Source organism: Musa acuminata, chromosome BXJ2-5 (assembly GCF_036884655.1).
Source record: "Musa acuminata AAA Group cultivar baxijiao chromosome BXJ2-5, Cavendish_Baxijiao_AAA, whole genome shotgun sequence".
Classification (NCBI taxonomy): domain Eukaryota; kingdom Viridiplantae; phylum Streptophyta; class Magnoliopsida; order Zingiberales; family Musaceae; genus Musa; species Musa acuminata.
In genome coordinates this window covers 29,232,993-29,247,201 of record NC_088342.1, presented here as the reverse complement: position 1 = coordinate 29,247,201, position 14,209 = coordinate 29,232,993, and the positions used below count along the sequence as shown (strand labels likewise).

The following is a 14,209-nucleotide window of genomic DNA, read 5'->3' as shown; positions in this document are numbered from 1 at the left end:
ACGTGACCGGATAGAGGAAGGTCCGTTCTTCATTGAAATCCGATTTAGTACCGAGGGAGGCTGTTCTGAAAATCAAAAACAAAGAAAATTCAGCGACGCTGAGTAAGAACCCCAAAAGTCAACTCAAAATGTATACATGATCAAAATTCAATCAATCATCCCATTGGCGTATATCAAATACCCGAAGGAGCACTCCACCAACAGCGGATGGAGAGGCTTTATCCTACGGGATGAGTTTGTGTTCTCCCAACAGCAGATGGAGGCAAACTCATATCGCACTCCCAACAGCGGATGGAGTGGGGTCCCACACCCACTAAAGTGGGGACACGTTCCTCCCAACAGCGGATGGAGGAACCGTCCAACTGCCACGTCTGACGGCTCACTAATCCCCGAAGGAAATCGCCCTGCTTGCTCTCGGCAGGAAAATAATATAATCTTATACTGGTCATGTCCATTTCGGGATGAAATAACATATTTAAAACGTCTCTTTCAAATATCATCAATATCAAATAATATAAATTAGCCCTCAATTGACTTGAACTCTAGTTTAATCGATTCAATTGAACTCAATTTACTAGAGCCTAACTGAACTGATCTCTAATCCTTATTTAACTGGTCTGGAACCACCCTAGACTAGTATAATTTAGACTAGATTAAGTTAAATTTAGGTTAAACTAACTTGAATAAGTCAATTAATTCGGAATCACCCTGAATTGATGTAACACCCCTGATTAGTCCCACATCAAAAGTGGGCAGAATTTAGATTGACTTATAAGGGTCTGATGAGTGTACTATTATAAACTTCACATTTTGGTCACCTTCTAAATTCAAATAAAAATTATGTTTTCAACACATATAAAATTTCAACATATTCTAGTCATATTTTAAATCATTCAGAATAATATATTTTAAATTTCAGATAAAAAAATATCAAAAAAGATTTTAGATAACATATTCTAATCTAACAAAATTTTAATCCAGATAAGATTAAAGATAAACTATAATACAGAAAATATCATATAAAATAAATATATTTTTAGCATATTTAACTCTATGATAAAAACCTTAAGAATATTATGAAAACTTTAACTAATTATTTTGATGCAAAAATTTTGACATTTAAAGAATTGATACATATTTTTCAAACTATAAAACTTTCAACATTTAAAGAATCAAAATAAAAGCTAAAACTTTTAAATTTAAGAAAGGTAGGGAAACCTACCTCTTGTCGAACGAAGGAGAGAAATCCCTCCCTTTAAATAGGAGGAGGTGAGCCTCTATTAAAGGAAATTCATTTTAATTTTTATATTTATTTAATATAAATTATTTATATTTAATATACTAACAAATATGATATCATTATATTTGGAATACTTAATAGTTATTTTCTTAATTCATATAAAAAAAAGTAAATTAAGATTTTCTTAAATTATAATAACAAATAAGGAAAAAAAATTAATTCTTAACTTAAATATTTGATGTGATTACATGAACAAGACCGTTGCAGTTGCAACTTACAGTTGTATGTATCATTTTGGAAAATTTGCAGATACAGCAGCATTAAATGATAAATTTGATTTGTGTCTGAAGAAAAACATGTTTCTCAGTTTCTACACTTGGATGATGCAGAAAGACACAAGTGGTACAAGGAAAAGGAAATCTCCCTCTACTGTAAACAACCAAGCACCAAAATCTTCCTCCTCTCGGCATCTGCATCTTTTTTGTTCAATATTTTTTTGTCCATGACATGTCCTCTCTGGATTCTCTGTCAGAACTCGACAGAGATGAGATTTCCTTTTCCTTTGTCCATGACAGTTCAGAACGTTCCATGTTTCATGAGCCTTGGCTTCTTAGCTGAAGCTATCTGCTTGCCAGCACGATGCAAATGCCCACTATTTGATCAGAAGGATCATGGAAAATTTCAAGCTCAGATGCATCAAGATTCACTTCTCTGATAGAATTCATAATTCTTGTGGAGAACTACCGTAACATGATGTTAAAAGATAGCATCACTTTCATCGGCTTCATTAGCTTTTTGTGATCAAGAAGTTCAAGTCCATGAATGCCATTCAAAAGAATTAAATGAAGAAAGATGTACTCACTCAACAGCTTCAAAGATGAAAAGCTCGCAGCATACTTACAAGTAGGAAGATGCGATGTTTCGTATGTCCGAAGGCATAAAAGCCAGGATCAAAAGCACAACGAGAAGGCCAATGGGTAGAAGAAGCAACATGGAAGGCGGAGGTGGCAATGGAGGCAGTATGAGTGGAAGTACCAGCAGTGATGCAGTGACAAAGGCAAGTAGCAGAAACGATTCAATGCTGAAATAGGTTGATGGAGAAGTTCTGCGATCGGGCTCATGATGCATCATTGGGGTTCTCTTATACTCCATGCTTGAGCCACTTGCAAATGTGTTCCTCCTCATTCTGGCATCCATGAATCCAACCCAGCGAGCTTGTACCTCAATCTGATCGTTTGGTGTCCTTGACTGATAGCTCAACAACTCAAAATACATTTGGAAGTGCGATTTCAAGTTCCATCCGATGAGTTGCCCACAGCTCAAATCTGCTCTAAGATCAGTAGATGCTTTCACTAAATGCCTTCTCGTCAAAATCTGAGATCAATGTCCACTTAGCACAGTCTTCCCTTTTCAGGATCCTTCTCTCAGATCAGTAGATGCTTTCACTAAATGCCTTCTTGCCAGGATCTGAGATCTAACAGTCACTTAGTACAGCATTCCTGTTCAGAATCCTTCTCTCAGATCTGTGAAGTGAACTGCTTCTGCTGAAAGATGACACCAATGCCTTGCTTGGATTTGAATTGTGCCAAGCTCACACCAAGCACAAGCTATGGAAAAGACCAACAAGTATGACAAGTTGCCTGAAGACATTGATCATCACAGTGAGGTTAGTTTTCTGGATATGATACTTGATCCAAAACTTGATTAAATCTTCAAGAAAATAAGATCATGCCCAAACTACCAGATGGAAGTCATTGAACTATGAGTTCACCTCAAAAAAATAAATTCATCATGCAATCATAAAAGAAGTTTGGAGCAAGTTCATTGACTCCATCTTCAGCATTGCATTGATTTTCGCTTCCTCTCTTGTTTTCCAACTTTTAAAGGGTCTACACTATGAAAAGTAAAACAACTTCCCTCAAACAGATAAATGTATATATATAAATATATATATATATATATATATATATAAAAGAAAAAATTGAAGAGTTCTAATATGAAGCTATGAAGAAAAAATATGTTGGTTCTGCAGATAGTTTTTTATGCTCAAGAACAAGTAGGAATCTGTGATAAAGATTGCAAGCAATACCTTTGTTGTAATCTCTTCCCACGCTTAAAAATCGGTTTGCTCCATGTCACCCTATCCCTCCGAGAGTGGATTTTCTCTTTAAATCTGCATCAAAAACGCCGAAAGGAGAATGACAAGCGCATGTGTTCTCTTGTCTCTTTTCCTAAGATTTCGAGACAGAAACACAAGGAGAGCAAAGAGAAAGCACAAAAGGCCAGCCAAGAAAGGAAGAGATGTGGTGATTGGAGATTTGCTTCAAAGGAAACACATGTAGTGCTGATCCTCTTGGCAGGTTCTGCTGCTGCATTTTCTATGTGTGTGTTGGGTGGGAGGTTGGAAGTCTGATGTCCGTCACACTGTATCTGTGGGTGCAGATACACTGTATTCCATCTGTTCAACATGCACCTTCCGTGCAGGGTGGGGTGGTGGTGGGGTGCATCAAGGTTTCTTTTACTTTTCCTTTGTGGAAAACTAAGCTGGTTTGATGTTTAAGGTTCCTCTCCCCTGGCCATCTGCTACTGCCTCCGCCTTCCCCTGTCCCTTTCTTGGTCCTACCACCATTCAAAAATGGCTTCCTTACCTTGGCCTCGGCCTTTGATGGCATGGACTACAGCTCTCAAGAAAGAGTTAAATGCAAGGTACAAAACTCCTGTGCATGCAACTGCAAGCTTGTCTCAGAAACATGGTCTGCTGGTGGATCAAGAAAAATACTGCAGCAATACTTGCGTTGATGTCTACTTGCTTACCTTCATGGCCTTATCTGTGATTACAATAGGTTTTGATGGATCACAGTCACACAGTCTTCAAATCCCCCTCTGTTGATCTTTTCTTCCAAAGTGAATGAAGGTTTGAGTTGGCTTGAACAGATGACAAGTCTTGACCTGCACAGTTGCAAGGAAATAGGTCAGGTTCAAAGTGAAGAAGGTGGGCTGAACAAAGAGCAAGGAATAGTCATGAGAGAAGATATCATCATCATCATCATCATCTTCATAATCGTAGTGTTTTCCTATAAATGCAGGGTTGAATATTAATCACAATCAGGAAAACATGAAAGATTTAGATTAATATGTGACAGGTTTTTCTGGTCAACTATTAAGACAATTCTCATAGATTTCTCAAACAATAATGGTGAAGAAACATAAGTTTTATTGCAGAGAAATGCTACACTCACAATCACAAAAAATAAAATAAAAAAAGAAAGTATATCTGCAGCAAAAGTTACTGCATTGTTCCATCACCTTTGCTTCTCTCTAGGCCTTGGCAATGTGTTTTGAAGACACAAGATGAGTGAGGAATGTGGGGTAGTTGAGCTGGAAAGGTGCAGGCCAAGTTGCAGCTTGGATTCCTTCATCTCATGGATTTCTCTGCAGCTACACCTCGATTTGCTTGACACTACAATTCCAACGCAGTCATATGTATAAACTAGGAGGTAGAACATTGCTCCCAGACTAAACAACAATAAACTTAAGAGCAAGTATGGCCAAGTTGACACCGCCCTGCATACATACTTGCCTTGTCTTGTTGTTGCTGTTGCGAAATTGATTCCATTCCTCGAGAAGAGATTAGAAACTCTTGCCTTCTCCAAGAAAGAAACTCCCATCTTTCTATTTCTATACGTGGCAGTTGGCGGTCAGGCAAATACACATACAGTTTGTCGGCATGTATAGAATTTCCAATGAAGTCAATGCTGAGCCTTGTGATTGTCAACTCGAGACGGAATCCTATCGTACACATGCATCACGATCATTCCAAGCACTTTCTTGCCTTTCTCTGGCAAATCGTCGAACACTGTTGTGGTTGCAGAAACTTTAAATTTTAAAAAGGAAAGCACATACATACATCCTAAGAAAAACCAGAAAGAAAGAAAAAAAAAATAAAGGCTTTTTTTTTATTGCCCAAGAAATCATCAATCGGTTAGTTCAAATTAGCATGCACTTAATAGTTTTTAGATATTGATAGGGCATATTTTGGCCCTTATGTGAACCATCGACAAACGTTGCAGATCGACGTAATACCGTACACCTTCAGAACCGCGGGGTGCATGCCACGTCAAGCTCCAACAGTGCGATTATACGGCTTGACCACCCCAAGAGCTGAGGGCGGTGTCGTCTGCTGTTAGGGCAGTGTTGTCTGACACCGCTCAAGCACCCTTGAAGACGCCACCTCGTCAGAGAGGTTGTTCCACCCCCAGAGTCAACGGGCATGCCGGACCACAGGGCCCGACCAATTCCCGCACGCGAGTATAAATACCCGCGACCTGATCCAAGAAAAAGGGGGAGGGGGAAAAATCAATCGATCACTCCACTGACTTGCTCGTCGGAGGGGCCTCATCGGATGATCCCGACGAGGGCCATTTTTGTAGGAAAATATGGTCATCTCACGAAGACGAGCTGCCAACCACCCCGAAGAAAGAGAGACACAGCACGACATACATAGCACCCGGATCAGCACACCAAGGAACGCTGATCTGCACCTCGTCGTGAGGGCCCGGTCGACCTCGGCATCCAGCTCAGCCGGCAAAAGACTTCCGACATTGACTCATGGACCAGGCCGTGCTGATTCATCAACCACAGCACCTTTGTTCACTAACATCTTGGCACTAGAAGGAGGGTCATGTCGCGGGAGCATCTGACAGGAATTATCCCCGAGGGAGAACCACCGACCGGCCTCCCTTTCGTCAAACCCGAAAGTAACGACTGACTCATCAGTAGCGTCCAGACTCATCATCGGGTCAACCAGCTTAGGGGCGTCTATGTATTGAAGCTCTTGCCCAAGCCTCTCCAGACCGGTTCCCGACCTACGGTTCGCTGACCCAGCTCCTACCCGAGCCTCTCCAGATCGGTTCTTGACCTGTGCCTCTTTGACCTAGCTCCTACCTGAGCCTCTCCAGATCGGTTCCCGACCTACAGCTCGTCGGCCCAGCTTTTGCTCGAGCCTCTCCAGATTGGTTCCCGACCTGCGCCTCACTGGCCCAGCTCCTGTCCGAGCCTCTCCAGATCGATTCCCGACCTACGGCTCGTCGGCCCAGCTCTTGACCGAGCCTCTCCAGATCGGTTCCCGACCTGTGCCTCGCAGACCCAGCTCTTGCCCGAGCCTCTCCAGATCGGTTCTCAACCTGCACCTCGTCGGCCCAGCTCCTGCCCGAGCCTCTCCAGATTGGTTCCCGACCTGCACCTCGCCGGCCCAGCTCCTGCCCGAGCCTCTCCAGATCGGTTCCCGACCTATGCCTTGCTGTCCCAGCTCCTACCTGAGCCTCTCCAGATCGCTCTCGACTAACGACCCGTGAGCGCCCCAAACTCAATTATTGCTCAGGTCGTTCCAGATCACTCCCGACGGGCGATCCATCAGCATTCAATTCGGAGTCGAGCTCACAACTCGGTCCCCTGATTCAATTCGGAGCCGAGCTCACAACTCGGTCCCCAGATTCAATTCGGAGCCGAGCTCACAACTCGGTCCCCAGATTCTATTCGGAGCCGAGCTCACAACTCGGTCCCTAGACTCAATTCGGAGCCAAGCTCACAAACTCGGTCCTCGGACTCAATTCGGAACCGAGCTAATAAACTTGGCCCTCAGACTCGAATCGGAACAGAACTTATTCGGTCCCCAGGTCTGATTCAGAGCCGAATATACCCACTCGGCCCCTAGATCTAGCTCTCGTCCGAGCCACGCCTCGTGGCCAATCTAATGCCCGAGTCACATCTCGGCCCGATCCAATGCCCGAGCCATACCTTGCGGCCAATCAAATGCCCGAGTCACATCTCGGCCCGATCCAATGCCCGAGCCATGCTTCGCGACGAATCTAATGCCCGAGTCACATCTCAGCCCGATCCAATGCCCGAGCCACGCCTCGCGGCCAATCTAATGCCCGAGTCACATCTCAGCCCGATCCAATGCCTGAGCCACGCCTCGTGGCCAATCTAATGCCCGAGTCACATCTTAGCCCGATCCAATGCCCGAGCCACGCCTCGCGGCCAATCTAATGCCCGAGTCACATCTTGGCCCGATCCAATACCTGAGCCATGCCTTGCGGCCAATCTAATGCCCAAGTCACATCTCGGCCCGATCCAATGCCCGAGCCACGCCTCGCAGCCAATCTAATGCCCAAGTCACATTTCGGCCCGATCCAATGCACGAGCCATGCCTCGCGGCCAATCTAATGCTCGAGTCACATCTCGGCTCAATCCAATGCCTGAGCCATGCCTCGCGGCCAATCAAATGCCCTAGTCACATCTCGGCCCGATCCAATGCCCGAGCCACGCCTCCCGGCCAATCCAATGCCCGAGTCACATCTCGGCCAAATCCAGCGTCTGAGCCACGCACATCGACCATCCAACGCCTGAGCCATGCCCTAGTCACATCTCGGCAACTGTAACTCCGGGCCATGCCAAACTCGTTCTCCGACCTACGACATGTCGGTTTCGCCTCGACAAGCCCCTACTGTTCGATCGGCAGAGTCAATCCTGCCCGAGTCAATCCAACCTCGCCGTGTAGGTCTCGTCTGGCCAGTTTTGACGCTTTGGTTTCGCCTCAATAGGCCCCTACCGTTCGATCGGTAGAGTCAATCCTACCCGATACATGGGGCACCGCTCCTCTAAAATGCCCCCCGACGAGTCAATCCAGCCTCGTCGCGCAGGTCTCGCCTCGTCGGTTTCAACGCTTTGGTTTCGCCTCTACAAGCCTCTACCATTCGACCAGCAGGGTCAGTCCTGCCCGGATCACTAGGCACCGCCCCCCTAAATTACCCTCGACAAATCAATTCGTTCCTCCCATGAACAACCCAACGCTGTCATATCCCTTAAACCTAGGCATGTCTCCCGGACCATCAACGATCCGTCGGCATATTTTGGCCCTATGTGAACCACCGACAAACGTTGCAGACCGACGCAACACCGTACGCCTCCAGAACCGCGGGGTGCATGCCACGTCAAGCTCCAACGGTGCGACTGTGCGGCCTAACCACCCCAAGAGCTGGGGGCGATGCCGTCTGATGCCGCTCAAGCACCCCTGAAGACGCTACCTCGTCAGAGAGGTTGTTTCGCCCCTAGAGTCAACAACCATATCGGACCAGGGCCCGACCAATTCCCACACGCAGGTATAAATACCCCCGACCTGATCTAGGAAAAAGGAGGGGGGAGAAAAATCAATCGATCATTCCACTGACTTACTTATCGGAGGGGCCGCGTCGGGTGATCCTGACAAGGGTAATTTTTGCAGGAAAACACGACCATCTCACGAAGATGAGCTGCCAACCATCTCGGAGAAGGAGAGACGCAGCATGACAAACATAGCACCCAGATCAGCACACCAAGAAATGCTGATCCGCACCCCGTCGTGAGGGCCCAATCGACCTCGGCATCCAGCTCAACCGATAAAAGACTTCCGACATTAACTCGTGGATCAGACCGTGCTGTCTCATCACCTTTGTTCACTAACTAACAGACATGAATTTTCTGATCCGATTAGAAATTATATTATATATGATGAAAAACACTAATAATTTCATAACTCCTTTGTAATTCTATGTTTACTTTACTGATGATGCATGTAGTGAGGACCAAATGATCAAAGCCACATGCACTGATAAAAGTGACTCTGTCACAATGAGCTTTCCCATTTCTCCTCCTCCCAACCCTCTCCCTTGTCGTCGCGTCGTCTCCTGAGGCTGGCATTCTCAAACCCTCATTTCTCCTCAACTCCCTGTCAACCCGACTCCTGCTTCCCGGATTCAGTCGTCCTCTAATCTAGAGCTCATGCTCGATAACAAGGAGGTCGATGATGCTCGTAAGGCTTGATTTTTGTTAGAAAACGGCGCATCTCATCTACATTGTCATATTGTTAATCTTGCATTAGGGTTTTTCTTTCTTTCTTTCTTTTTTTTTCGATTCATGAATGAAAAGGCATGACCAAGGAGGGCTCTGGTTTCTAGCCTTTGTGCAAGAAACTTATCATTTTCGAGCCTTTTTTTTTAGAATTTCTTATGTCTAATCTTTTTCTTCAAATAGCCTGAATGATTGAAAAACCTATTAAGATTGATAATATTATTATGATAGGTACCATGAAAAATTTACTAGCGTGTATCTTTATAATTTTTTTAAAATATTTATCATAATATTTTTGGATTAGATATGGATCTCATAATTTTTTTCAAACAATGACGTATAAAAATATTTCAAACATATACTTCAATCATGAAATGGTGAGCCATATGTTAGAATATTACAGCTCTCACGAGCTTGAAGCTAAACTTAAAAATGCTTGGAGAAGCTCCGTCACATTCAAGTCTCTCTATGAGCCTTTGATCAAGGTTCAACGATACAACTAGATTAGGATTGATCAGCCAAACCCTAGAGGGCACCCTAGGGTCTTACCCAAACCCACTGAGGAGTCTGATAGCCCTTTGACTATCGACTATAAGGAACCAAATCCTAATTTGGGTAATTAAATCAGTACAAGTCCTACCCTTAGGTAATGACTGTATCAGTGCCTAAGGGAAGAACGATCTCAAGGATCAAATGGTGGCTTCGACTTCTCAGAGGCATAGTAGGTCTGGTTACTTTCCGAGATTGAGTGTCGTGCAGTAGAAGGGAAATAAGGTAGTAAATATATAGCAGAGGGCCTTCTATGAGATAATTAAATAATATGATAATGCTCTGAGGTCAACATTTGACACCTCCTATCTCTTTCTCTGTAATGACATATTGAATTCTACAACTATCTCTTTGGCTAGGCCAAGTGGCCCCTTGGGGGCCCTAGGCAGCACTACTTTGGGGATTTTGATTTTCTCGATGGAATCAAAGAACTCAAGACCGATTGGCTTCCATCTTTGATGGATGATTACTAATTCCAAGGCACAGACAAACAAAGAGCTCTAAATGATGAATTTCTCCTTCCTTTCCTTCTCTTCACACATTGCCATTGGAAACTTTGAAGAGCTGGTTACTTGAGTGGTCAAGTCCTTTCGATCTACAGAGGCAATGGAGATAGGCAATGGCTCCTTCCTACTTGAAAAAGATGATCTGAAGTAAGCTAGAGAAGCTAAGAGAGATGGCCCCAAAGCTCATCGCAAGGCATACAGGAAAGTCCTAATCCTCTTTTTTTTTTGCTATGAGACACAAAAACAAGAAAAAGATTAAAAAAAAGAATAATAAGAAGAAGGCTTTAGTGTCTTCCCCTTCTAACAACACTATGGACACTAGTCCCTCTAATTCTTCTTCCCCTCCTCATATATATTCTTAATATTAATCCTCTCATGAAATTGCAAAGGGGCCTAAAAAAAGAAAAAGAAAAGTCATTTTAGGATGATGATAAAAACCACAATCTTTCCTTGATGATAAAAACCACAAAAGTCATTTTAGATAATATGTCTGTTCTTTTGAATAGATAAGTTCAAGATTTTTATAATTTTCATTTTTGTTCTAGGTTGATTGACTTGGGATTTCATGGTAATTGCTTTACTTGGTATTATAAGCAGTTTGGTCCTTCTCATGTTTCTACTTGGCTTGATAGAATCCTTACAAATGATGCTTGATGTTCTTATTTTTCGAATGTTATGATCCAGTATTTACCTAAGATTACCCCTCACATGCCCCTCTTCTGATCAATCTTAACATGAACCCCGAAGATCCCCGGAGGTTCCATCTCTTTTGTTATGAAACTTTTTGCTAATGTCATTAGAAACTTTATGAATAACTCTCTTGACCTCATCAGGCCTATGTATCTTCATTTTATTCTTTTCAATATAGGAAAGCACATGACCAATTGGAGTATACATAGTATTGAGTCCCTTAAGGATGATATTAGGGACACTCTTAGGAATATAATTGTCCTTGAAAATAAAGATAACCTTACTCATCTCTTGGACAAGAACTCTCTACTCTTTAGAGGCAATCGCATTTAAAGCAATAAACTAGTGGTTGAATGTGATAGACAAAAATACTAAATTTTTTCATAGATTGGTTAACCTCAAGAGAAAGATAAATACTATCTATGCTATCTAGAATAACTCTTAGCCCCCTAGCATGGATGTTAATGACATCCTCTTGGAATTTGTGACTTAGTACCATAGAATGTTGAATGATCGTTTGAACAATCCCCTCCTTTACCCCCTTGTGAATCTTCCTAAACTCCATAGCAACTCTCATTCTAATCTTCTTAAGGAGTTTAACCTTTAGAAAATTAACCTAGCTCTCTTGGCTCGAATGGATTTACTGTTATTTTTAAAAAAAATTCTAGGAGGACATTAACCTCTTCATTCTTGCAACTTTCAATAATTTTCGTAAGTTAAGCTATTATTCCTAAAAGTTGGGGTCAAACTTAAAATTTCTAACTTTAGACCTATTACCCTGTGTACTGTTATTTACAAGCTTCTAACCAAAGTCATATCCCTTAAATCTTCCTAAACTCTATTATAGATCAAAACCAATCTCTTTTGTATGAGGTTGAGATATTCATGATAACATTACTATTATTAATGAGTTAGTGTACACTATATTTAGGTCTAGAGGGAGAAATCTTCTCATCCTTATTAAAACCGATATTGAGAAAACTTATGATCGAGTCTCTAGAGATGTTATCATTAATATTATGGGTCATATAAAGTTCCCTATGGTGTTCATTGAGTGGATTAAAGCTTGCATCTTTTTTACTAACTTTGCTTATTATAGGTCCACTATACCTTTTTCGGTACTACTAGAGGAATCAGGCCAGGGATCCTATATCCCCCTATCTTTTCATCATCGTTTAAATTTTTTTTTCTTTAATCTTAGATGAGATGACTAGATCTTTTTAGATTTTGCCTTTTAATTTTAAAGGGATTAAGATCTCTCATCCAATGTTTACTAGATGATGTGGTCATTGTCATTAGGGGTAGTGATAAGTTCTACGAGAATCTCCTCAAGACTTTTGATCAATACTCTAAATTTACCAATCTGAATATCAGTAGATCCATGTCTGACATATACTTTCCTAAGCACTATCACCCTTTCAGTAAGCATAGAATCTGTAGCCTTTTTAATACAAAAGAAGAAAGCTGGCTAATGAAATAATTAGGAACTTTTATCTCTCACAGTAAGCGGCCTAAGAGATATCAAACTATCCTTGTGGACAATGTTCTGAATAGGATCCAAGGGTAACAACAGAACAACATTGTAAATCAAGTTGGAAAGTCTGTTCTTATTAATGTTGTAATCAACTCCATCCCTTTTCATAACTTAATGATTTCTTATATTTTTGACAAAATCATTTGGAAGATTAATAGTCTTAAGGAAAATTTTTGAGCCGAAGTGAGTCTAACAAGGGTTCCAATCTTATTAGTTGACAATCTATCACTAAACCCAAATTTGAAAGGGGGCTGGGGATCAGAAATCTCCAATTGGTAAAGAAAACTATTATTGCTAAAAGGTTGCTACCTCTTCTAAATAGAGAGAATATTTTATGGGATAGCATTCTTAAAGTCAAATATAGATCATTTTCTCTTTGGGGTTCCTTTAAAAAAATACCTTTGTATCTTGATTTTAGAAAGCATTCTCAACTGTTTGAAATCCTTACCGATTGATTTTTGGGTTATCTATCAACATGTGTAAAGATCTTTGACTCAATGTCATACCACTTGTTGTGTAACATTTGAAGTTTTTCAAGTGAGTTTAAAACTATTTCTGATCCAATTTCAGGTAACTAGTGGAATGATATTTTTTTTTTTTTCAAATTTTTTATCCTATAAGGTAGTTGCTATCCATATGTCCCTAACCCTAAGGATGATGTACAATACTGATCCCGTCACCCGAGAGGGACCTTGACGACTCAAAGTACGTTGGAAGGCAATTTGAAAAGTCAAAGTCAATATTTTTTTTATGAAAATTAACTTGGGAGAAGCTTACTGGTTTTCCAGATTCTTTAGCTCAGTTATACTTAATTCTGTTGTTCACTTTCTTTTTTTTTTTAATATTCTTTTGTTCTTGAAGATACTGGACGGGGTACAGTCTCCAACTTGTTTTTGAATCCATTTTTGAGCATGTGGAAGGGTCGAGGGAGTGCTGGCTTGTTATCATCATCAATTTTTTATAGACTTTATAGAATGAACGAAATAATTATCGTTTTCGTAATCGTAAAGACCAAGGGTGATCTCTCTGGTTTAGTAAGATGCTGGTTCTAGCTAGTGAGAATGTGATTCTAATAAACTAGCCTGAGGAGTGTGGGGATCACAGGATGCAGCAAAAGCTGCTACGTTTCCCATCTAGTTATGCTTTGTCTAGCATCTAGTTTTATGCCTTGATGTTATTTTCGGTTTGGCTTTCATCCTCAAGGATGGACAGGGCAATCTAGTGGCTCCAGGCTGCTCCACAAGAAAACTAAGCTTGGTCCTTCTTGCTGAAAGTGAAGTTATTTTTGGAAGCCTTTCATTTTGCTGTGCGACAGACGAGGCTTCAAAAAACATATGGATAAGATAAGATGCCTCAAATGTTGTGAATCCTCCTGACCTTGGCGTTTGAAGAACATCCTTAGTGATTGCCTCTTATCATTTGATAAAAAGTGTCGATTGTATAGTGAATGCAACTGGAAAGTTCATTCTCTAGTTGTTTTTGCAAGATATGAGGGTTTAACTCATACATGGTTTTTTGTTGACTTACCCAAATTACAAAGACCTTACGAGTATTGTATTGTGTGCCTCTTGCACAGATGGCAAAGAAATCTGTCATATAATGCTACCACTTGTAATTGGAATCTATAACATGCACCCCCAACTAGGAACCTACAACATTCATGTTGACGAGCGAACCCACCAGCATTTGATTGAATCGGCTTCAATATCTGGGAAGTAGTAGGTGATGATGAGCAGGCAACTTCAGTATCCAACCGTACAGTCCGTATGATTCGGATAATAAAGATGTGATAACCGAGTGCCT

General features: G+C 41.6%; 1 long non-coding RNA gene across 1 annotated transcript; it reads right to left on the bottom strand.

Moving 5' to 3' along the window:
* Positions 1 to 1,552: 1,552 nt before the first annotated feature.
* Positions 1,553 to 4,196, bottom strand: LOC108952787 (uncharacterized). The gene is made up of 3 exons (XR_010487017.1): positions 4,055 to 4,196; positions 3,330 to 3,969; positions 1,553 to 2,880 (listed from the first exon to the last, which is right to left on the bottom strand). It is a non-coding gene; the product is annotated as an uncharacterized LOC108952787 (long non-coding RNA).
* Between the last annotated feature and the right edge of the window lie 10,013 nt (positions 4,197 to 14,209).